Source organism: Bos taurus, chromosome 1 (genome assembly GCF_002263795.3).
Source record: "Bos taurus isolate L1 Dominette 01449 registration number 42190680 breed Hereford chromosome 1, ARS-UCD2.0, whole genome shotgun sequence".
NCBI lineage: Eukaryota > Metazoa > Chordata > Mammalia > Artiodactyla > Bovidae > Bos > Bos taurus.
The window spans coordinates 139,052,757-139,077,062 of NC_037328.1; positions in this window are offsets into that span (position 1 = coordinate 139,052,757).

Here is a 24,306-nt window from a genome sequence, read left to right on the forward strand (position 1 = left end):
CTCTCCCTTAGATCTTAAGTTGCATAGACCACTATTGTGGGTTGAATTGTGTCCTCTCCCAAAAAAAGATATGATGGAGTCCTAACCACTAGTTCCTTAGAATGTGAATATATTTGGAAATAGGGCCTTTATGGTGGTAACCAAGTGAAAATGTCATCATTAAGAGCTGGCCCTAATCCAGTAAAATTACGGTTTTGTAAAAGGGGAGGACATCTTTGGTGGTCCAGTGGTTGGGACTCCGGGCTCTTAATGCAGGGGGAGTGGGTACGATCCCTGGTCAGGGAACTAGGATCCCATATGCTGCGCAGTGCAATCATAAAGTAAAAAATAAGAGCAGATATTTTTTAAAAGAGGCGGGGAAAATTTGGAAACAAGGACACTTATGTAGAGAGGACAACACAGAGACATAGGAAGAAGATGGCTACATATAAGTCAGGGAGAGAGGCCTGGAACAGATCCTTCCCTTACAGCCCTCTGGAGTAATCAACTCTGCTGACACCTTGACTTTGAACTTCCAGTCTCCAGAACTCTGCTGCTGCTGCTGCTGCTAAGTCGCTTCAGTCGTGTCTGACTCCGTGCGACCCAATAGACGGCAGCCCACCAGGCTTCTCCGTCCATGGGATTCTCCAGGCAAGAACACTGGAGTGGGTTGCCATTTCCTTCTCCAATGCATGAAAGTGGAAAGTGAAACTGAAGTCGCTCAGTTGTGTCCGACTCCTAGCGATTCCATGGACTGCAGCCTACCAGGCTCCTCCGTCCATGGGATTTTCCAGGCAGGAGTGCTGCAGTGGGGTGCCATCGCCTTCGAGCAATTTCTGCTGAAGCCACTCAGTTTGTGCTACTTTGTTAGAGCAGCCCTCGCAAACTAACAACCAGGTGGGGTGCATCAGCTTTTCCTAATGGTTTTCAGATCACATGGAGTGTGACAGCAGATCAGAGCATAGTGGCTGCCCTTTTAGAAACACTGCTGCAAAAACCAAGGTTGGGGAGAGAAGAATTGGAGAACAACAAACTAACTCCAGATTATCTGGCCATTCATGAGACCTTGAACAAGACCTGGCTACATAGTGGAGTTCTACACTCCTTGTTCTTTCTGTTTTCACAGATTGATAAGCCTGATTCACTTCTTAACAGCCATCTGTGAGAACGCATGAACTGCTTCACTCAGTGGCTATTAAGGTCTCTTCCACAGTCTTCGGGAGGGGGGCGCATTTGGGAATGTTTTTCTCTCAGGCCCTTTTCTTGGGAACTTTTCCAAAACCAGAAGATTAATACAATTTTGATAGAGGCAGTACAGCATGTCTTGAAACCTCCCTGAAGTATACTTATCACCATTAATCGGATAACCCGGCAGATAACCTTCAAAGAACCAACTTCAAGCTGAGTCCTTGTGAAGGACTGCATTTTGCTTTATTTGCAAAATGCTGTGAAGTTTCAGAACTCCTACTTGTCTTGATGGTCAAACTTTTGATTAAAGAGGGAAAAACAGGAAGAAAGAGAATGACATAAACAGAAAGTACATTGGGAATCTTAAATGGATTCAGAGCCCATGATTTATTGCTCTTCCAGCTGAACCTGGCAATAAAGAATATAGTAAAGGTGTCCCACAAGGAACTTCTTTTCTATTTCAAGTCCCCCTTTGGCTATTTTCATGCTTCAATTCATCCCCCCAATTTTTTGGACTTTTAAGTCTGGATTTGAATATGTTTCAACAAATCTGCATTAATGATTAAGTGCTCAACCCACTTGGTTGAGCCTCAGGGGTCAGATTCTGCCTGGAGGTGAACATAGTGACCCCCTCAGGGACTTGCTCTGGTGACATTAAAGAAGATTTTGGTTTGCTGGTGGTCGAGAGACCCTTTTGCCTCTTTGGTTCACTTCCTTTAGCTTCCAGGGACTAGTGACAGTGCTCTGCCCGCCTTTAAAAGAGGTTGCTCTTTTAAAATTGAGATGAAATTCACAGAACTGAAAATTCACCATTTTAATGTTTTTACAGCATACACTTCAGTGGGTTTTAACATGTTCACAATGTTGTGCGGCTAATAGAACTAATTCCTGAACATTCCATCACTGTGAATGAAAACCATCCTCTGTCGCCTCCCAACTCCTCCATCTTCCCCAGGCCCCCAGTGTGCTTTTTGTCTGTGTGCATTTCCCTACTTTGGATTTGCCTATTCATGTAAATGGAATCATATAATAAACGAACAATGTGACTGGCTTCTTAGCATGTTTTCAAAGTTCATTCATGTTTTAGCATGTATCGGGCTTCCATTCCTTTATCCAACTGAGTATTACTGCATCATATGGATAGACCACATTTTGTGTATCCATTCATCAGTTAATGGACATTTGGATTATTTCCATTTTTTACTTTAATGAATAATACTGCTTTGAGTATTCATGTACAAGTTTTTGTTTGGATATATTTTCAGTTCTCTTGGCTATATACCCAAGAGAAGAATTGCAGGATCATATGGTATCTCTATGTTTAACTTTTTAAGGAACTGCCAAAGGTTTCCCAGAGTTTTTTCCAAGAGTAGGATGGTAAGATTGCTCTCAGACATACTGTTGTTGAGGGGCAGCTGAATCGTCAGAGAGAAATGCCCACCATAAAGCTGAAGGTGCAGGAGTAGTGCCCAGACGAGATGCCAAAGTTAGATATTTCCACTTGGCCATCATCCAAATGCAGTGACTGTTAACGTTGCTGGGAGATGAGTTTCTGAGGGTGATAACAGATGGAAAGAAGGGAACACAAGAGGCATATCATAAGCCAAACCCTGTCTAGGATTGTGTGTTAGCTGTGCTGCCAATTTAATCACCACCACACACTTGAGTGGTTGCTATTAGCCCCATTTTGTAGATGGGGCTGCTGAGGCCCACTGAGGTTAAGCATGTGAACTGGTTTGCATAGTTTGTGTCTAACAGGGCCAGGACTTAATGCTGACTTAAGACGACCTTAATGCAACCTTAATACAAACTAAGAAAACTGTAAGGGAGTAGAGGTAGATTTGAAAAAGAGAGTACTATTACTTGTACCAGGATGGGATAGATAACACATAGTGTTCCAGAGTAAGAAAGTTGCTTGTTTGTTCTTTGTTTAGTAGGTTGCCAAATATGCCAACTGTCACAAAGGGGTCAATTAAATGCAAAACATATGTGCATGAGAATATCCAATTATCTCATTTCTGATCCATTACATTCCTCGGGATGTTTCCTATTCAGACTTTAATGCGGCCTGGGCTACATGCCGCTGGCCTGCATGCATTTCCCTCTGCAGAGCACCAAGGACACAACTGAATCTCCATTATAGACAATAAGTGCATTTCGGAAGGAGTAAGAAAACCCATTATTTATAGAGAAAACAGTTTCACAAAAGCTGGAATTTCAAAGCACAGTGAGACTTTCTCACATTAAGCCATGAATCAAAGTTCGAGTGCATAAGACTAAGTAACTCAATACTAGAAGGGATAAAAAAATTACATTGCAGTGTTGAAATAAGACCATATTTTATTGCAAAGAGGCAACACCTTAAACTTCCCTGAGTATTTTATATCTTTAGCTTTTTTTTTCTTCTTCAGATGGTGATGAGTGAACCTGAGATTAAAGTGCCATTATTTCAGAGCACTGAAGCACAACCATGTAATGACTCCAGAAATCCCTGGCAGTTTCAGTCAGCAATCTCTTTTTTATTAACAATCTCGACATTGTTGGGGCTAGAATCTTTCCCGACTTTAGATTGTTGGTTTACTTGACACTTGAGAATGTTTTTGAGGATAAAACAAGTTTGGAGCCAGATCCATGTAAAGCCAGTCATGAAGCACTTCTATGAAAAATTTCCACAGAAAAAATCAGAAACAAGTGTTTCTTTGAAGAAAAGGTAAAAATAAGGTGAAGTTGATGCCATAGTAAGTTTACATTACTCACAAATCATGGATGAATTGATTCCAGTAGTTGTTTGTTTAGCTTTATTCTAGGTAAAAAGAGCTTATTTTTTTAAAGCATGGTTTTTTCTTTCGTAGTATGTTGACTTATAATGTCAATTTCTGCTGCACAGCAGAATGATTCAGTTATACATATACATTCATTCTTTTTTAAAATAGCCTTTTCCATTATGTTTTTTCACAGCATATTGAATATTGTTCCCTGTACTTTACAGTTGGATCTTGGTGTTTATCCACCCTATGTGTAATAGTTTATTTATAGTTGCTAATCCTAAATTCCCAATCCTTTCCTCCTCCACCTACCCTCTCCCTTGACAACTAGAAGTCTATTCTCCATGTCTGTGGGTCTAAAACAGCTTAGTTTTTAAGGATTCTGCTACTTATACACTTTCAAATACAGGGATAAAGGAAGCCTCTTTGGTCCTTCTCTGTGGTGACCTAGTATCTGCTAAGATGCCATCCAGAAGTTGATCTGTTTGCTACAGCTACTGTAACTGCAGGTACTGATGTCTAAGAAAGTGAAGCCTTTCCAAGTTGAACTATAGAAATACAGATCACAGAGGTATGAGAGAGCACTGGAGGAGAGCAGTCATTGCTGCTTGGAGTTCATGCCATCAGATGACCCTACTTAACTCCTGAGAAGAATATACATCCTTTCAGAAGATCTCACTATTTAGTAGTTGAGCATTTACTGTGCAGACAGAGTCTAAGATGGCCCTCCATGGTTCAGATCTCCTGATGTTCACAACCTTGTGTAATCCTCTCCCCTTGAGTGAAAACAAGGCCTGGGATATGCTTCTAATCAATACGGTAAAAGGAATGAGATGTCACTCTCATGATTATGTTATGTTGGATAAGCCTCTGTCTTGCAAGCACATTTGCTCTAGAGATGCTCCTTGCTGGCTTGATGAAGTAAATGGCCATATTGGAAAATCCACATGATAAAGATCTGAAGGTAACAGCCTCTAGGATTGAGACTGTCCTCCAGTCAATAGCCAGCAAGAAACTAGGATCACCTTCCCTAACAATCACAAGTACATGAATTCTGTCAATATCTGATTGGAAATGGATTCTTTCCCATTTGAACCTTCAGATGAGATCACAGCCTTACCCAACACCGTGAGTGAAGCTTTGTAACATCCTGAACAGAGGACCTAGTTAAGCTATGCCAGGAATCCTGACCCATAGAAACTATAAGAAACATATGCCACAAGTCACTGAGCTTGTGGCAATTTGTCATGCAACAACAGAAAATTAATGCATTCACATATTCTATCTACTAATCCATAAGCTTAATTGTAAGTTTAACAGACAGTTCTATTCTTAAATAACAGCACTGAATGAGACCCATGGTTGACTGCTTTGAGTAAGCACCATAGCATTTCAGAATGAGCAGATTCTGTCAAAGTGGGTTTCTTCTTCCTATAATTTGTTCATGACCATGAAAAGGCTAAGGTAATGGGACCTGGAAAAAGCAAGAGAGTTCCAGAAAAACATCTATTTCTGCTTTATTGACTATGCCAAAGTCTTTGACTGTGTGGATCATAATAAACTGTTGAAAATTCTGTAACAGATGGGAATACCAGACCACCTGATCTGCCTCTTGAGAAATTTGTATGCAGGTCAGGAAGCAACAGTTAGAACTGGACATGGAACAACAGACTGGTTCCAAATAGGAAAAGGAGTACGTCAAGGCTGTATATTGTCACCCTGTTTATTTAACTTATATGCAGAGTACATCATGAGAAATGCTGGACTGGAAGAAACACATGCTGGAATCAAGATTTCCGGGAGAAATATCAATAACCTCAAATATGCAGATGACACCACCCTTATGGCAGAAAGTGAGAGGAACTAAAAAGCCTCTTGATGAAAGTGAAAGTGGAGAGTGAAAAAGTTGGCTTAAAGCTCAACACTCAGAAAACGAAGATCATGGCATCTGGTCCCATCATTTCATGGGAAATAGATGGGGAAACAGTGGAAACAGTGTCAGACTTTATTTTTCTGGGCTCCAAAATAACTGCAGATGGTGACTGCAGCCATGAAATTAAAAGACGCTGACTCCTTGGAAGGAAAGTTATGACCAACCTAGATAGCATATTGAAAAGCAGAGACATTGCTTTGCCAACAAAGGTTCGTCTAGTCAAGGCTATTGTTTTTCCAGTGGTCACGTATGGATGTGAGAGTTGGACTGTGAAGAAGGCTGAGAGCCAAAGAATTGATATTTTTGAACTGTGGTGTTGGAGAAGACTCTTGAGAGTCCCTTGGACTGCAAGGAGGTCCAACCAGTCCATTCTAAAGGAGATCATCCCTGGGATTTCTTTGGAAGGAATGATGCTAAAGCTGAAACTCCAATACTTTGGCCACCTCATGCGAAGAGTTGACTCATTGGAAAAGACTCTGATGCTGGGAGGGATTGGGGGCAAGAGGAGAAGGGGACGACAGAGGATGAGATGGCTGGATGGCATCACTAACTCGATGGATGTGAGTCTGGGTGAACTCCAGAAGTTGGTGATGGACAGAGAGGCCTGGCGTGCTGGGATTCATGGGGTCGCAAAGAGTCGGACACGACTGAGCGACTGAACTGAACTGAATGGGACATTGAAGTGAAGTGAAAGTTGCTCAGTCGTGTCTGACTCTTTGCGACCCCATGGACTATAGCCTGCCAGGCTCATCTGTCCATGAATTATCCAGGCAAGAATACTGGAGTGGGTAGCTGTTCCCTTCTTCAGGGGAATCTTCCCAACCCAGAGACTGACCCCAGGTCTCCTGAATTGCAGATGGATTCTTTACTGTCTGAGCCACCAGGGAAATGCTCTATTTTATATAGGAAAGGGATTTTTTTTTTTTTAATAAATTGAACTAAAGGGGATGCTGTAGGAATGAGCACAAGTTCATTGAAGCCTTCCCGTTTGTTGCCACTTTCTAATGTTAATGGCACCTCTGTTGATTAGTGTTTGTTGGTTATTCAAATTCATTTTTTCTATTTGGTTATCTATAGATGGCTTCCATGGAAGAAAAAAGGTCTAGAACCAAGTTCAGGTGAACAACAGTAAAAGCTCTTCATGCTCCAGTCAACATGAAATTGGGCAGCAAAGACAGCCTGGTTAATATAGGAACTCTCAGAGAAAACTGTGTTCACTCTTCATTTCTTCTGCAGTTATCTTTTTCTTCAAAGATGATGTCTGTCTTCCTTGTCACTGGTGCTTTTTGGTCTGTGATCTATTTAATCTCTTCTCTAAGGTTTCAGTCTATCCTAAAGGAAATCAGTCCTGAATACTCATTGGAAGGACTGATGCTGAAGCTGAAACTCCAATACTTTGGCCACCTGGTATGAAGAACTGACTCATTGGAAAAGATCCTGATGCTGGGAAAGATTGAAGGTGGGAGGACAAGGGGATAACAGAGGATGAGATGGTCGGATAGCATCACCGACATGATGCACATAAGGTTGAGTGGGCTCCAGGAGTTGGTGATAGACAGGGAAGCCTGGCATCCTGCAGTCCATGAGATTGCAAAGAGTCAGACACTACTGAGCAACTGAACTAACTAAAGTTTCATTAGAGTTTAGACATTGACATTTGATATTTTAAACATTTTGATATCTCTTCAACTTTTACATGTTTGATTAGGCAAATAATTCTCTAGAATTACATAAGCATATACAATTCTTAGAGTAATTATTGAATAACTGCAAATTCATATTAGTAGAATATTCTTATAAACACTACCTTAAGTTCAGAAGAGAAGACACATTTTGAAGTGTAGCTCACAGAAAGTTCAGAACTCATTTTTTAAAGATTAAGTTAAAAAATGTGCAGGAACTCATTTATTTCACATCTGTCACCCACCAGTGCCTACAGTTATTAATGACCTAGTATGATTTGCATTGTATTTGCATGCCTGTGCATGTACTGACCAGAATATAAAACCACTCCACCTAAACTTTGGGAGAAATCATTCCTGGATTTCAGAAAGAGAAGTGACCAGCCTAGGGAGAGAGTCAACCATGCTTTTGAATCTTTATAAAAAATATTTACTGGGGGAGTTCCCTGGTGTTCAAGTGGCTAGGATTTGGTGCTTTCACAGTAGTGACCTGGTTTTAATCCCTGTTTTGAAAACTGAAATCTTGCAAGCCACACAGTGATGCCAAAAAAAAAAATTACTACCTGAAACCATAGATGAAAGATATGACCTAGAGCACCTGGACCACACCTCTTACCATGAGAACTTCTTGGCATTCAAGAAGACTCAAGATGGATATCTGCTCTCCTCTCCATTAGAGGTGCTAATGCGGCCTCAGCTATGACTCAGGAAAGGGAATCATGGTCTTTATCATCAGTGGAAAAATCTATCTGTAATCATCCCTGCATGTTTCAGCTACTGGGACCACTGTGATATCTCCCTGCAGCCCTTGCATCTAGTCCAAAATATTTTTTGTACCTCATGACAATGACGTTGTTCAGTTCTAAGTCCACAAATAAATATGTTTTTAGCCACAATTTTTCCAGTGGTCATGTATGATGTGAGAGTTGGACCATAAAGAATGCTGAGCACCAAAGAATTGATGCTTTCAAATTGTGGTGCTGGAGAACACTCTTGATAGTCCTTTGGACAACAAGGAGATCAAACCAGCCAATCCTAAAGGAAATCAGCCCTGAATATTCACTGGAAGGACTGATGCTAAAGCTCCAATAGTTTAGCCACCTGATGCAAAGACCCTACTCATTGGAAAAGACCCTGATGCTGGGAAAGATTGAAGGCAGGAGGAGAAGGTGATGACTGAGGATGAGATGGTTGGATGGCATCACCCACACCAATTCAGTGGACGAGTCTGAGCAATAGTGATAGTGAAGGACAGGGTAGGCTGGCTGGGAGATAGTGAAGGACAGGGTACCCTGGCTGCTGCAGTCCATGGAGTTGCAAAGAGTCGAACACAACTTAGTGACTGAACAATAGCAACTAGTCAGATTTTCCTGTATTAACCAGATTGTCTCTGCTGCCCAAATTTATGTACTTCTGCAGGAGGATGGGACACTGACAACTTTAAGGATTGCTCACCCAAACTTGATTCCAAGTTTTTTCCTTCCTAAATGCTTTTTGGGTGAAAGCTAGAATCCAGCTATTGTTTTGGTGCCTTTCGTCTCCACAACCAACCAGTTCATTATTCCTTTTCCACCTCAATTCTTAGCCCTCCTTCAATTCCAAGCACCTTTCGCTCCTCTGAGAAATGGTCACCTTTGCCCTTCCATAATGACTCCCTTCATCAGAGGGAAATTTGACCTCAGAGCACATAGTGGCTAATGCTCCATCCTCCTACCTGTTCAGAGTCAGGTGACAGCCAAATCCTTGCCTTTTACAACAAAATGGGGAATGAGATTAGAGTCCAACACTCAGGCTATTATTTCATAAAGAGTTCCGTGCTTCAGCACAATTATCTGATCTTTATTGTTACAATTCAATTTTCAGGATGCAGTGGAGAGAGAAAATATGTTCACGTTATCAACCTTCTGGTACAGGAACATCTAACAAGAGCCTCTTATCCTTCCTAATTCCCAGGAGAAAACAGCAGCCCTGAAAGCTGCTGCATGCCATTAGAAACATGGAGATGAATCCCTTCAGTATGGGGACTTCATGGCTTTGTACTTCTTAAGTCACAGAGTTGACCTGACTGCTTATTCTGAAGGGCCTTGAAGAATAACTTTGGCTTTGACTACCCAGTGGTTTTCAGCCCTTCTCATTTGCTCTTCATATCTTGTTTTTCTGGGGTTTAGGGAGTTCCTTCTTACCCTATTGCCTCAAAGCAACCTGCCTTATCATCTTTTGGAAGTCTAAGACCCATTCTCTTTTGTCCTTATGATTCTCCTGAATATCCTTCCTCTTTCTTTTCCTTTCTTCCTAGCATCAGTGTTTTCATCATAGCATCATTTTTTTTTATGGACACAGACACTCTAATACTAATTCTTTAATAGGGAAAAGAAATAGCATTCTCTGATTTGTCTAGTTAGGCATCTGCAATTGCTCTTGGAGACTACAGAGCTTTGTGGTGAGTCACTTCAACATTCCTGGTATGTCTGTAAAATAGTGTGCCAACATTCATATATAGAGACACAGATTGAGTGCACACAGTTTATTTGCAATCTTGGGAGATGTGGGCAGAAGAATGTGTATTAATAGTAATATAAGGAAGGGAATGCAGTCTGTAAGGGGTACACTATTAGGGCAGCTACCATAGTTGTGCAACTAAAGTGAAATCCTTTGAAGAAGTTTTGGGAAATAATGTAAAATGCATACTCCATTATGATCCTATTCAAGGGGCAAGGGAGCTGAAGGATTTTTACATTCAAACCCTATAAATTATTGGTTATGGGATGGTCCTGTGGGTTAAAATTACCCAAGCACCTTGAGTTGACCTTACATGCAGGCAGGATGAGTTCCAGGCTGTCCCGAGGACAATGCTCTGACAACGTTGTGGGTTCTGGCTGTTAGAAATCAGTCTGACATGCACAGGAGTGAGGGCATTGTGAAAACCGCCATAGGGACCAAGGGTGAGAGCTCAGAGGACTTGATTCACCCCATCGACTACCTGATGAGCAGCCACTTTGAAATTCACAGTGGTGGTAGCCCATGCTGTGATCCAAACATTCCCTACAAACTAGTGGCTGAGGTTAGTGGATGATCAGTACGGTAGACATTTGCCACTCTTCTGGTTACCCATTCCCCCAAATCTTTCTTATTTGGAGGACTCTGTCATTAAGGGACTTGGTAAAGTGCTTTCATTCCCGAGGTCAAAATGTCTGAATAAAGTTTTCTTTCCTTGTCTCCTTCTAGCCAGGGTATTGGCAGAGATTAGCCATTCAGAGATTCCTGCCTGGGATTTCTTCTTAGTCAGTTTGGGGTTGCCATAATGAAGACCCACAGCTTGAGTGGCTTATCAACAATAGATTTTTATTTCTCATAATTCTGGACACTGAAACTCCAAGATCAGGGTGCCAGAGGGCTGGGTTCTGGTCAGAATCCTCTTCTGAATGTCAGGCTGTGGTCTTCCACTTATATCCTCACATGGTGGAAGAAGAGGGGGAAGCTCTCAGGGTCCCTTTTCAGATCAGATCAGATCAGTCGCTCAGTCGTGTCCGACTCTTTGCAACCCATGAATCGCAGCATGCCAGGCCTCCCTATCCATCGCCAACTCCCGGAGTTCACTCAGACTCACGTCCATCGAGTCAGTGATGCCATCCAGCCATCTCATCCTCTGTCGTCCCCTTCTCCTCCTGCCCCCAATCCCTCCCAGCATCAGAGTCTTTTCCAATGAGTCAACTCTTCGCATGAGGTGGCCAGGGTCCCTTTTATAAGGGCACTAATCCTGTTCATTGAGGCTCCACTCATGATCTAATCACCCCAAAGACCTCTACTCCTAGTACCATCACATTTGGGGGTTAGAATTTCAACATATGAATGTGGGAGGATGTAAACATTCAGTTCATGACAGACTGCTAATCTTCTGGAGATGCTGTGTGGAATTGTTCTTGATGGTGCAGTTCAGGAGCAGAGGAGTCCATGTACAGATGTAGCCTGGATCCCTGCCTTGCTCCAGCCCAATGCCGCTGGTTTGTACATGTTCCTCCAACAAATGCATTTTCTTTCACTTAGCAAGTGCTGGTTCCTATTGTCTGCAACTAAGAACAATTGATCTTCACAGAATTACCGGAGTTTGAAAGCAGACAATGCCCTGCTTTGTGCAGAGGACTTTTCTAGGATCTAGAGAGGAGGCTGAGAAAAACAAAGGAAGCAGATGACAAGCGTTCAGCCTTCAACAAACTCACAATCCAGTTGGACAGAGAAGAAGTAAACTCATGTGAAAATGCCTGAAACAAACCCACTTACTTCACCTTGTTTACATACATTACATCTTTTACCCACTTATCTCTTATATACTTGAGATCTTTTATCCTCAATAACCCTGTATGGGAGGTACTATTCTGTAGGTTTTGCAGAAGAAGAAGCTGAGGCATGGAGAAAGTAAATCATATTTTCAGAATGACAAAATGGAGACTCAAGTGTCATTGTGTCCAACTCTGTCACGTGCCCTTGCCTTCAGGGTTCTGCTTAGGAATACCTCACTGCACACGGGCAAGGGCTGCAGCAGGGGTTGACAAATTATGGCTCAAGTCCAGCCAGCCAATTCTTTTTGTAGATAACATTTAACTGGATCACAGCCACATCCATTTGCATATGTATTGTCTATGGTTGTTTTTGAGCTGTGACCATAGAGCTGAGTAACTGTAACACAGACCATATGGTCTCCAGGCCTAAAATATTTACTACTTGGCCTTTTATAGAGAAAGTCACAAACCCCTGGGCTAGGGCATAGTTATAAACAATTTCACTTCATGGAATCAAGCTTCTGAGGGTCCTCGATCTGGTGTCATTTGGTCTGCACTGTCTTAGAGACGTTAATGATTACACAGTAAACTGAAATCTAAGTACAAAGCTATAGTTATTTTAATGATAATTATAACAGCAACTGTCATTAATGAAGATTCTCTATATTCATGTGATGAATGTTTTACTTCTACTAGCCTGATGCCAAATTCAGAGAGACTAAGTCAACCTGTGTAGGCACAGAGGACTGGTCGTGGCAGAGCTAGATTTATCCTGCATGCAGTCTCTAGAGGCTGGGCTCTTAACCCCCACATGTTTCAGCCTTCACATCTATCATGAAGAAGAAGTCAGGAAAAGATAAATTTTCTATGGCTCTGTGGAGACAGGCAGATAACCAAGAACATCTCAAGAAGCTGGTGTTAATGAGACAGGAGATGTTGGGTTACTCAGAGCAGGAGGGTCTGGTTGTGATGGGCACTTCTCTCTCTCAAGTTGTCAAGATTCCACTTGTAATTACATGCTGCTTTCTATTTTTTCCATGAAATATGTTGACAACTCTCAAGATTTATTATAGACACCTCACAAAGCTGCTAGTCCCATACCCACTAACATTTGATTTTCAAGAGTTTCTGAATTTTTCTATTTTGTGATATTTTGAATGACCCTCTCAAGCCCTTACAACTCCAGTAGGGGTTCAGATGGTAGAGAATCTGCCTGCTATGTGGGAGACCTGGGTTCGATCCCTGGGTCAGGAAGACCACCTGGAGAAGGAAATGGCAACCCACTCCAATATTCTTGCCTAGAGAATTCCATGGACAGAGGAGCCTGATGAATACACTCCATGGGATCACAAAAAGTCGGACACAACTAAGTGAATAACACTTGCACTTTCAAAATGAAGAGTAAACCTGCTCTTTGCCCCAGAGCACAGCAAAGAAGTAGGTGGTGAGTCTTCTTAAAGAGCATTTAAAAGGACCAAGATAATCACGATGGTGTGATCACTCACCTAGAGCCAGACATCCTGGAATGTGAAGTCAAGTGGGCCTTAGGAAGCAGCACTACAAACAAAGCTAGTGGAGGTGATGGAATTCCAGTTGAGCTATTTCAAATCCTGAAAGATGATGCTGTGAAAGTGCTGCACTCAATATGCCAGAACATTTGGAAAACTCAGCAGTGGCCACAGGACTGGTAAAGGTCAGTTTTCATTCCAATCCCAAAGAAATGCAATGCCAAAGAATGCTCAAACTACTACACAATTGCACTCACCTCACATGCTAGTAAAGTAATGCTCAAAATTCTCCAAGCCAGGCTTCAGCAATACGTGAACCATGAACTTCCAGATGTTCAAACTGGATTTAGAAAAGGCAAAGGAACCAGAGATCAAATTGCCAACATCCTCTGGATCATGGAAAAAGCAAGAGAGTTCCAGAAAAACATCTATTTCTGCTTTCTTGACTATGCCAAAGCCTTTGACTGTGTGGATCACAATAAACTGTGGAAAATTCTGAAAGAGATGGGAATACCAGACCACCTGACCTGCCTCTTGAGAAACCTATATGCAGGTCAGGAAGCAGCAGTTAGAACTGGACATGGAACAACAGACTGGTTCCAAATAGGAAAAGGAGTACGTCAAGGCTGTATATTGTCACCCTGTTTATTTAACTTATATGCAGAGTACATCATGAGAAACGCTGGGCTGGAAGAAGCGCAAGCTGGAATCAAGATTGCCAGGAGAAATATCAATCACCTCAGCTATGCAGATGATACCACCCTTATGGCAGAAAGTGAAGAGGAACTAAAAAGCCTCTTGATGAAAGTGAAAGAGGAGAGTGAAAAAGTTGGCTTAAAGCTCAACATTCAGAAAACGAAGATCATGGCATCTGGTCCCATCACTTCATGGGAAATAGATGGGGAAACAGTGGAAACAGTGGCTGACTTTATTTTGGGGGGCTCCAAAATCACTGCAGATGGTGATTTCAGCCATGAAATTAAAAGACGCTTACTCCTTGGAAAGAAAGTTATGACCAACCTAGATAGCATATTGAAAAGCAGAGACATTACTTTGCTAACAAAGGTCCATCTAGTCAAGGCTATGGTTTTTCCACTGGTCATGTATGGATGTGAGAGTTGGACTGTGAAGAAAGCTGAGTGCTGAAGAATGGATGCTTTTGAACTGTGGTGTTGGAGAAGACTCTTGAGAGTCCCTTGGACTGCAAGGAGGTCCAACCAGTCCATCCTAAAGGAGATCAGTCCTGGGTGTTCATTGGAAGGACTGATGCTGAAGCTGAAACTACAGTACTTTGGCCACCTCATGCGAAGAGTTGACTCATTGGAAAAGACTCTGATGCTGGGAGGGATTGGGGGCAAGAGGAGAAGGGGACGACAGAGGATGAGATGGCTGGATGGCATCACCAACTCGATGGACATGAGTCTGAGTGAACTCTGGGAGTTGGTGATGGACAGGGAGGCCTGGCGTGCTGTGGTTCATGGGGTCACAAAGAGTCGGATATGACTGAGCAACTAAACTGAACTGAGCTGAAAACACATCTGCCTTGTCTTGGAATGTGGTTTACACAGTTCCCACCTTCACTGGGAGATTCCAGCTGTTAAGTCCTACCTGACGGTACCACCGGATCCCCTTGGCTTTATCCCTGACCTGCTCCTTCCAGGAAGGTCACTCATGTTCTACCAGGAAGCTCAGCCTTACCTATTCCAGGTGTCAGACAGCCAAGAACGCAAGCATCCTGAAAAACCTCTGCTGCAACCCAAATATGCTGGAGCGTTGTTTGCCCTCAGATTTTGGCCTCCCAGCCCTGAACACAGAACGCAATGTTAGTCTTGGAATCTAACTTGTGTCCACCAGCCTGGGCCGTCTCCAGTGGGGGAGACCCTCCCCCTCCTCTCCGTGTGGTCTGTGCTTAGCACACTGCTGGGCATACAATAGGTGGTCAGAAAAAGATTTTGGAGACCACCTCATCAGCCTTAGAGGGATCTGAATCTGCAGGACAGCTGGCCATATCTCCCTTAACTCCTCATGATTTTCCCTGGGCGCCTGAGGACTAGGGCCCAGAGCAAACTTCAGTTCCTGACACCCAGCCTGGTGCTCTGGGCCTCATTATTCTGCCCTGGTCTGGCCACAGTTCACCTAACTGCCTGCTATGAGATTTTTCAGGCATCACCCGTTTGGAATTCTGCTCTGACTCAGTGTTTCATCCACCTGTCAGGCTTCAACCCTTGCCTTTCCAATCTTCAGCACTGCCCATTGGGTGTGTTGGCCCCATGCTTTGCCTCTTGCCCAACTTCTTCGATTGGCCCAGGAGTTAGGTCATTTCCTCTAAAGCCTGTCCAGCTATATGGTATGTCTAACAGGTCATGTACCCAGAAAACAGAAAATTGGATTAAAGATTTACTGAGCATGGCCCCGCCCATCAGAACAAGTCTCAGTTTCCCCCACCATCAGTCTCTCCCATCAGGAAGCTTCCATAAGCCTCTTATCCTTCTCCATCAGAGGGCAGAGAGACTGAAAACCACAATCACAGAAAACTAACCAATCTGATCACATGGACTACAGCCTTGTCTAACTCAATGAAATTATAAGCCATGCCGTGTAGGGCCACCCAAGACAGACAAGTCATGGTAGAGAGTTCTGACAAAACGTGGTCCACTGGAGAAAGGAATGGCAAACCGCTTCAGTCTTCTTGCCTTGAGAACCCCATGAACAGTATGAAAAGGCAAAATGATATGACACTGAAAGATGAATTCCCCCCTCGGTAGGTGCCCAATATGCTATGGGAGATCAGTGGAGAAATAACTCCAGAAAGAATGAAGAGACAGAGCCAAAGCAAAAACAACACCCAGTTGTGGATGTGACTGGTGATGGAAGTAAAGACCGACGCTGTAAAAAGCAATATTACATAGGAACCTGGAATGTTAGGTCCATGAATCAGGGCAAATTTGAAGTGGTCAAAGAGGAGATGACAAGAATGACAAGACTGAACATTGATATTTTAGGAATCAGTGAACTAAAATGGACTGGAATGGGTGAATTTAACTCAGATGACCATTATATCTACTACTGTGGGCAGGAATCCTGTAGAAGAAATGGAGTTGCCCTTATAGTCAACAAAAGAGTTTGAAATGCAGTACTTCGATCCAATCTCAAAAATTACAGAATGATCTGTGTTCATATCCGAGGCAAACCATTCAATATCACAGTAAGTCTATGCCCCAACCAGTAACGCTGAAGAAGCTGATGTTGAGTGGTTCTATGAAGACTGACAAGACCTTCTAGAACTAACACCCAAAAAAGATGTCCTTTTCATCATAGGGGACTGGAATGCAAAAGTAGGAAGTCAAGAAATACCTGGAGTAATAGGCAAATTTGGCCATGAAGTACGGAATGAAGCAGGGCAAAGGCTAACAGAGTTTTGCCAGGAGAATGCACTGGTCATAGCAAACACCCTCTTCCAACAACACAAGAGAAGACTCTACACATGGACATTACCAGATAGTCAATACTGAAATCAGATTGTTTATATTCTTTGCAGCCAAAAATGGAGAAGATCTATACAGTCAACAAAAACAAGATCAGGAGCTGACTGTGGCTCAGATCATGAACTCCTTATCGCCAAACTCAGGGTTAAATTAAGAAAGTAGGGAAAACCACTAGACCATTCAGGTATGAACAAAATCAAATCCCTTGTGATTATACAGTGGAAATGAGAAATAGATTCAAGGGATTAGATCTATAGAGTGCCTGAAGAACTATGGACAGAGGTCATGACATTGTACAGGAGACAGGGATCAAGACCATCCCCAAGAAAAAGATATGGAAAAAGGCAAAGTGGTTGTCTGGGGAGGCTTTACAAATAGCTGTGAAGAGAACAGAAGCAAAAGGCAAAGGAGAAAAGGAAAGATATACCCTTTTGAATGCAGAGTTCCAAAGAAGAGCAAGGAGAGACAAGAAAGCCTTCCTCAGTGATCAGTGCAAAGAAATAGAGGAAAACAATAGAATGGGAAAGACTAGAGATCTCTTCAAGAAAATCAGAGATACCAAGGGAACATTTCATGCAAAGATGGGCTCAATAAAGGACAGAAATGGTATAGACCTAACAGAAGCAGAAGATATAAGAAGAAGTGGCAAGGATATACAGAAGAACTATAAAGGAAAGATCTTCATGACCCAGATAATCACGATGGTGTGATCACTCACCTAGAGCCAGACATCCTGGAATGCGAAGTCAAGTGGGCCTTAGAAAGCATCACTACGAACAAAGCTAGTGCAGGTGATGGAATTCCAGTTGAGCTATTTCAGATCCTAAAAGATGATTCTGTGAAAGTGCTGCACTCAATATGCCAGCAAATTTGGAAAACTCAGCAGTGGACACAGGACTGGAAAAGGTCAGTTTTCATTTCAATCCCAAGGAAGGGCAATGCCAAAGAATGCTCAAACTACTGCACAATTGCACTCATCTCACACACTTGCAAATAATGCTCAAAATTCTCCAAGCCAGGCTTCAACAGTATGTGAACCATGAATTTCCAGATGTTCAAAGTGGATTTAGAAAAGGCAGAGGAACCAGAGATCAAATTGCCAACATCCGTTGGATCATCGGAAAAGCAAAGGAGTTCCAGAGAAACATCTACTTCTGCTTTATTGACTATGCTAAAGCCTTTGTGTGGATCACAACATACTGTGGAAATTCTGAAAGAGATGGGAATACCAGACCACCTGATCTACCTCCTGAGAAATCTGTATGCAGGTCAGGAAGCAACAGTTAGAACTGGACATGGAACAACAGACTGGTTCCAAATTGAGAAAGGAGTACATCAAGGCTGTACATTGTCACCCTGCTTATTTAACTTATATACACAGTACATCGTGAGAAATGCTGGGCTGGATGAAGCACAAGCTGGAATCAAGATTGCCAGGAGAAATATTAATAACCTCAGATATGCAGATGACACTACCCCGATAGCAGAAAGCAAAGAAGAACTAAAGAGCCTCCTGATCAAAGTGAAAGAGGAGAGTGAAAAAGTTGGCTTAAAACTCAACATTGAGAAAACTAAGATCATGGCATGTGGTCTCATTACTTTATGGCAAATAGATTGGGAAACAGTGGAAACAGTAACAGACTTTTTTGAGGGGGACTCCAAAATCTCTGCAGATGGTGACTGAAGGCATGAAATTAAAAGATGCTTGCTCCTTGGAAGAAAAGCTATGACCAACCCAGACAGCATATTAAAAAGAAGAGACATTACTTTGCCAACAAAGGTCCATCTAGTCAAAGCTATTGTTTTTCCAGTGGTCATGTATGGATATGAGAGTTGGATTATAAAGAAAGCTGAGAGCTCAATAATTGATGCTTTTGAAATGTGGTGTTGGAGAAGACTTGAGAGTCCCTTGGACAGCAAGGAGATCCAACCATTCCATCCTAAAGGAAATCAGTCCTAAATATTCATTGGAAGGACTGATGCTGAAGCTGAAAGTCCAATCCTTTGGCCACCTGATGGGAAGAACTGACTCACTGGAAAAGACCCTGATGCTGGGAAAGATTGAAGGAGGGAGGAGAAGGGGATGACAGAGGATGAGATGGTTGGATGGCATCACTGACTCAACGGACACGAGTTTGAGTAATCTCCAGTAGTTGGTGATGGACAGGGAGGCCTGGTGTACTGCAGTCCATGGGGTCGCAAAGAGTCAGACACGACTGAGTGACTGAACGAAATTGACTGACCCAGAAAAACAACGAGATTCCTAATAATACCACAAAACAGGGACATGTTATCAAGAGCCATTATTTCACTTGCTGATTAAACCTATCTGTAAGTAGGTACTGTCATCGCTATTACATTAATGAGGAAACTAAGACTCGGGATAATACTTGCTCTGGACACTTAACTTTCTGTTGCCACATAAAGAATGACCACAAACAGTGCCTTTCAACAACACACTAGTTACCTTCAAGTTCCCATGGGAGGGGCCTGGGCACAGCTGGGTTAGAGGCTGTGCCCAGGGTCTACTACTCAGGGTCTCACAAGGCTGTGTCACAGTGTCAGATGGGCCACGTTCTTGTCTGGATTCTTGCCTGGGGAAGACTCCACCTCCAAGCTCAGTCTCTTTGTTGACAAAGTTCATTTCCTTGCAAACGTGAGACAGGGCCTCAGCTTCTTCCCAGATATTAGCTGAAGGCCACCCTTACTCAAGGCTTTACTCAAGGCCACCACATAGGCAAGTCATATGACTGTTCATTTTTTCAAGGCCTGAAAGAGAACCTAACATTCTAAAACTCCAGTCTACTCAAATAGTCTTAAGTGAAAGTGAAAGTGAAGTCGCTCAGTCGTGTCCAACTCTTTGCGACCCTGTGGACTGTATCCTACCAGGCTCCTCCATCCATGGGATTCTCCAGGCAAGAATACTGGAGTGGGTTGCCATTTCCTTCTCCAGGGGATCTTCCCAACCCAGGGATCAAACCTGGGTCTCCCACATTGCAGGCAGACGCTTTAACCTCTGAGCCACCAGAGAAGCCCCTAAAGGTGACATCATATCACCTTTGCCATATAATGTGCCATAATTGACATCTCATCATGTTTACCATGTTTAATGGATTAGAAGTAAGTCACAGATCATCCCTCCCCTCCAGGGGGGAGGATCATACAGGTGTTACTGGAGGATGTGCCACAGAGCTGCTAAGTGGCAAGTGGGGGCTAGAGCCCTGCCACACTGCCTCCCTCAGCCCAGGCACCTTCTTTTTCCAGCTGCCATTGTTGCCACATGGAATTGTTCTGTTTCATGAGTCTCAAGTTATGAAAATTGGAAATACTTTGACCTTACCCTCAGGGTCCAGCTCACAGTATGTTATGATCAAGTCCTTTCAGTTTTCTCTACTTTCTTCAATGTAAGCCTGAATTTTCAATAAGGAGCTCATGATTTGAGCCACAGTCAGTTCCAGGTCTTGTTTTTTCTGAGTGTATACAGCTTCTCCATCTTCAACTGCAAAGAATATAATCAATCTGATTTCCGTAAAGATGCTTTGATGATGTCCATGTGTAGACTGAGACTGGTCTCTTGTGTTGTTGGAAGAGGGTGTTTGCTATGACCAGTGCCAGGCTGGATGAATCACAAACTGCAATCAAGATTGCCAGGAGAAATATCAACAACCTCAGATATGCAGATGATACCAATGTAATGGCAGAAAATGAAGAGGAACTAAAGAGCCTCTTCATGATGGTGAAAGAGGAGAGTGAAAAATTCAAAAAGATCATGGCATCTGGTCCCATCACTTCACTGCAAATAGATGGGGAAAAAGTGGAAGCAGTGACAGATTTTATTTTCTTGGGTTCCAGAGTCACTGCAGATGGTAACTGCAGCCGTGAAATTAAAAGATCCTGGCTTCTTGGAAGGAAAGGTATGACAAACCTAGACAATGTATTAAAAGGCAGAGACATCATTTTGCCAACAAAGGTCCGTATAGTCAAAGTTATGGTTTTTCCAGTAGTCATGTACGGATGTGAAAGTTGGACTATAAAGAATGCTGAGCACCAAAGAACTGATGCTTTCCAACTGTGGTCCTGGAGAAGACTCTTGAGAGTCCCTGGACTGCAAGGAGATCAAACCAGTCAATCTAAAGGAAATCAATCCTGAATATTCATTGGAAGAACTGATGCTGATGCTGAAGCTCCAATACTTTGGCAACCTGAAAGATTGAAGGCAAAAGTAGAAGAGGGTGGCAGAGGATGAGATGGTTATATAACATCAGTGACTCAATGGACATGTATTTGAGCAAACTCTGGGAGACAGTGAAGGACGGAGGAGTCTGGTGTGCTGTAGTCCATTGGGTCACAAAGAGTCAGCCACGACTTAGCAACTGAACAAAAACAGCAGCAATCTTTCGGTTTTCCAGTACAAACCATCTTGAAGTGGGTTTAAAGCAGACCTGCTTGTTTTGAAATGCTGTTTACACAATATTCAGTCTTGTTGGGAGATTCTAGATGGTTTATGACAGTAAAAAAAAAACCCAGCAGAGCCAGTGGAACAGACCTTGTATTAACTCAGTACAGTGGTACATGGTGCTGAATTCTGCTCTCCTAAGGACAGCTTCTCTACATGCAAACAAAGATTTAACAAATATCCAAAGTAGAACAAAAAGATGTAATGCTGTTTTTCAATTTTAATCAATTCAGAAATACTATATCTGGATAGAACTTAAATTCCTTTCTCGGTAAAATAAAAAGGAGATAGATCAGATCTTCAGGGTCCATGAAGAAAATTGTCAACACATCAGACACTTATCTGTCACAGTGTCACATCATCCTTTTATTTCTGAGGAAACAGGCCCTGTTATCAGTCTCATAAAACAACTTTATCACAGAGGCTGCCATGTGTCCATGGCTGTGCCTGATTTCTTGGCCCTCCTTTAATTCCAATTAACAATACAGTAGAGATTTGATATGGTGAGCAGATACCACAGAGTTTTGTCTACTGTTTTTTAGTTTGTGGTGAAACACAACTCTGCAGAAACATAAAGTATGTTCTCCTCCTGAGTCTGAGATAGATTCTAAATGCAGGCAAATGCATTTGTAAAAAACTCAGGAAAGCAATAGCAACATAAGCCAGATGTGTCAGAGAATTGAGTTGCTTTAGTAGACATACTGTGTGTGTTTTTTTTAATCAGAGTAAGTTAGGCTTCCCAAATACAATTTTTTTTAATATACCATCACATTGTTGGGTGCTTCCATCAATCACAGCAGAATAATATCACCATAAAGAAAGAGCTTGGAGAAAGCAAGGATTTCAGCTGAACTGAATTTAACAAAAGCTGTAGAAGCAGATATCAGCTGTGCACACAAAGCTCTAGCCTCAAAAACATATGGATGCAAGAGAAGACAAGATATTTATATTTTGCCACCCAACTAAAAAATATATATATTCCATTGACAAAATGTATTGCTTTATTCATTTATTTAGAACAGGGAAAATATTTAAACAGGTTAAACTAAGGAAATAAATGACAAAAGTATCTACAGTATTTTATAAAACTAGAAAGTGGATTCAGTTCCATAAAGAAGGAAGATTAGTGACTGAAGGTGGTGATGGTGGTGTTGAGGTTACCATTACCATGACCTCAGGTCACAATGGGGAAATGTACCTGTTATTTTGGAAAGTGGTTCCTGATTCCTACAGGGTTCTTTGTTTTCTGATCTCTGGAGGGCAGGGCTTGATTGCTCAAGGACAGTGAGAGCAAGGGAATTCAGATGTAGCTGCTGCTGCTGCTAAGTCGCTTCAGTCTTGTCCGACTCTGTGCGACCCCATTGACCGCAGCCCACCAGGCTCCCCCATCCCTGAGATTCTCCAGGCAAGAACACTGGAGTGGGTTGCCATTTCCTTCTCCAGTGCATGAAAGTGAAAAGTGAAAGTGAAGTCGCTCAGTCGTGTCCGACTCTTAGCAACCCCCTGGACTGCAGCCTACCAGGCTCCTCCGTCCATGGGATTTTCTAGGCAAGAGTACTGGAGTGGGGTGCCATCGCCTTCTCTGATTCAGATGTAGAGAAACTTGCAATTGAGCGATGGGTTCTTGTGCCTGAGACAAGAAGGAAAGAGGGAGGGTGCAACCTTTAAAAGAATGACATAGCCATTGAGGATATGACATAAACTGGTTAGAACTGATTAGGCCCAAGATGGCAGAAGAATCAACTTCCAGGAGAACTTGAGCCTCATTACATGTCCGCTGTAATACATTAGCTAAATGACAGGTCCATAGGCACCATGATAGTTCCAAGGCTGATCATAAATGAGCAGTTAGTTGGGCTGTGGCCCAATTCCTGGAAGTCACCTCCCCTCTTCAAAATAGTTGGCATTATCCTCCCAAACACATTAGCCTATAAGATAACCTTGACCATAAAAACTAATCACCTCATATTTTGAGATGGCCCGCATTCTGTACAGTGTGCTTCTCCCAAGGCTTCTCGCCCACTGAGACAGACTGCATTCTGTCTATGGAGTGTGTATCTTTTTCAGTAAACTTGCTTTCCCACTTAGTTCTTGGGACAGAACTCCCTTGTCCGCCTGCTTGTATCCCTCACAAGTGTCCTATATTAATAAATTTACTTCTTGCTTATCATTTTGCCTCTTGCTGAATTCCTTCTGCACTGAGACATACAGGAACTGAGTTTCATTAAATCCTGAGACCAGGCGTCCATGCAATTTCAGCTGGGAGATTGTGGGTTTGAGTCCCCTTCTAAGCTAGAGATTGGGGTTCAAGTTCCATCTAAAGTGTAATTGGGTTTGAGTCTCAATCTGACATGTGCAGTTTCATGTCCACAGCTTAGAAAGTCCAACTCTTAACAGCAGGTGTTTGCAGCAAAGTGAGAGTTTGTTGCAGGAGGTTAAGTGAGAGAATGGGAGACAAGCCTCAGATCCACTCAGACTTAGTCTTTGAGATTGCAGGTTTTTAAAGGGGAAGAACAAAGAAGCTGAGGTTAATCATCATCTTGTGACACTTCTTAATCTTAGTTTTGAGAATGAGGATGTCTCAGTTCAGAGTTCTCTGGCCAGGTGGTCCACGGCTCTAGGGTCTGTTAGCTTGTCTTGCCTTGGAGGAACAAGCTTTGAGTTTGAATTAAAATTTGATAATTACAACAGCACTTTTTACTCATTAGACACTAATTAGTGTTCAGTCAGCACAGGATTGAGATTAGAGAGGTCAATAAAAGGATTAACGTTTTAGATAGAGAGATTAATCATAAACTCAATAAGGGAACTTGGTTTCAGACCCACTGCAGCTGGGTACCAGGTGAACTGGAGGTAAAACCATCATCTATTTTCATCCCACCCCTTCCCTAGCCCAACACCAGGGAAAAGAAAGAAAGGAGGTGAAGTTGCTAATTACTTAATCCCTGAAGATACCTTCTTATCTAGTAGAAAGCAGTGAAATAATTGAAACATCTGGGAACTTTCCTCGTGGTCCAGTGGCTAAGACTCTGC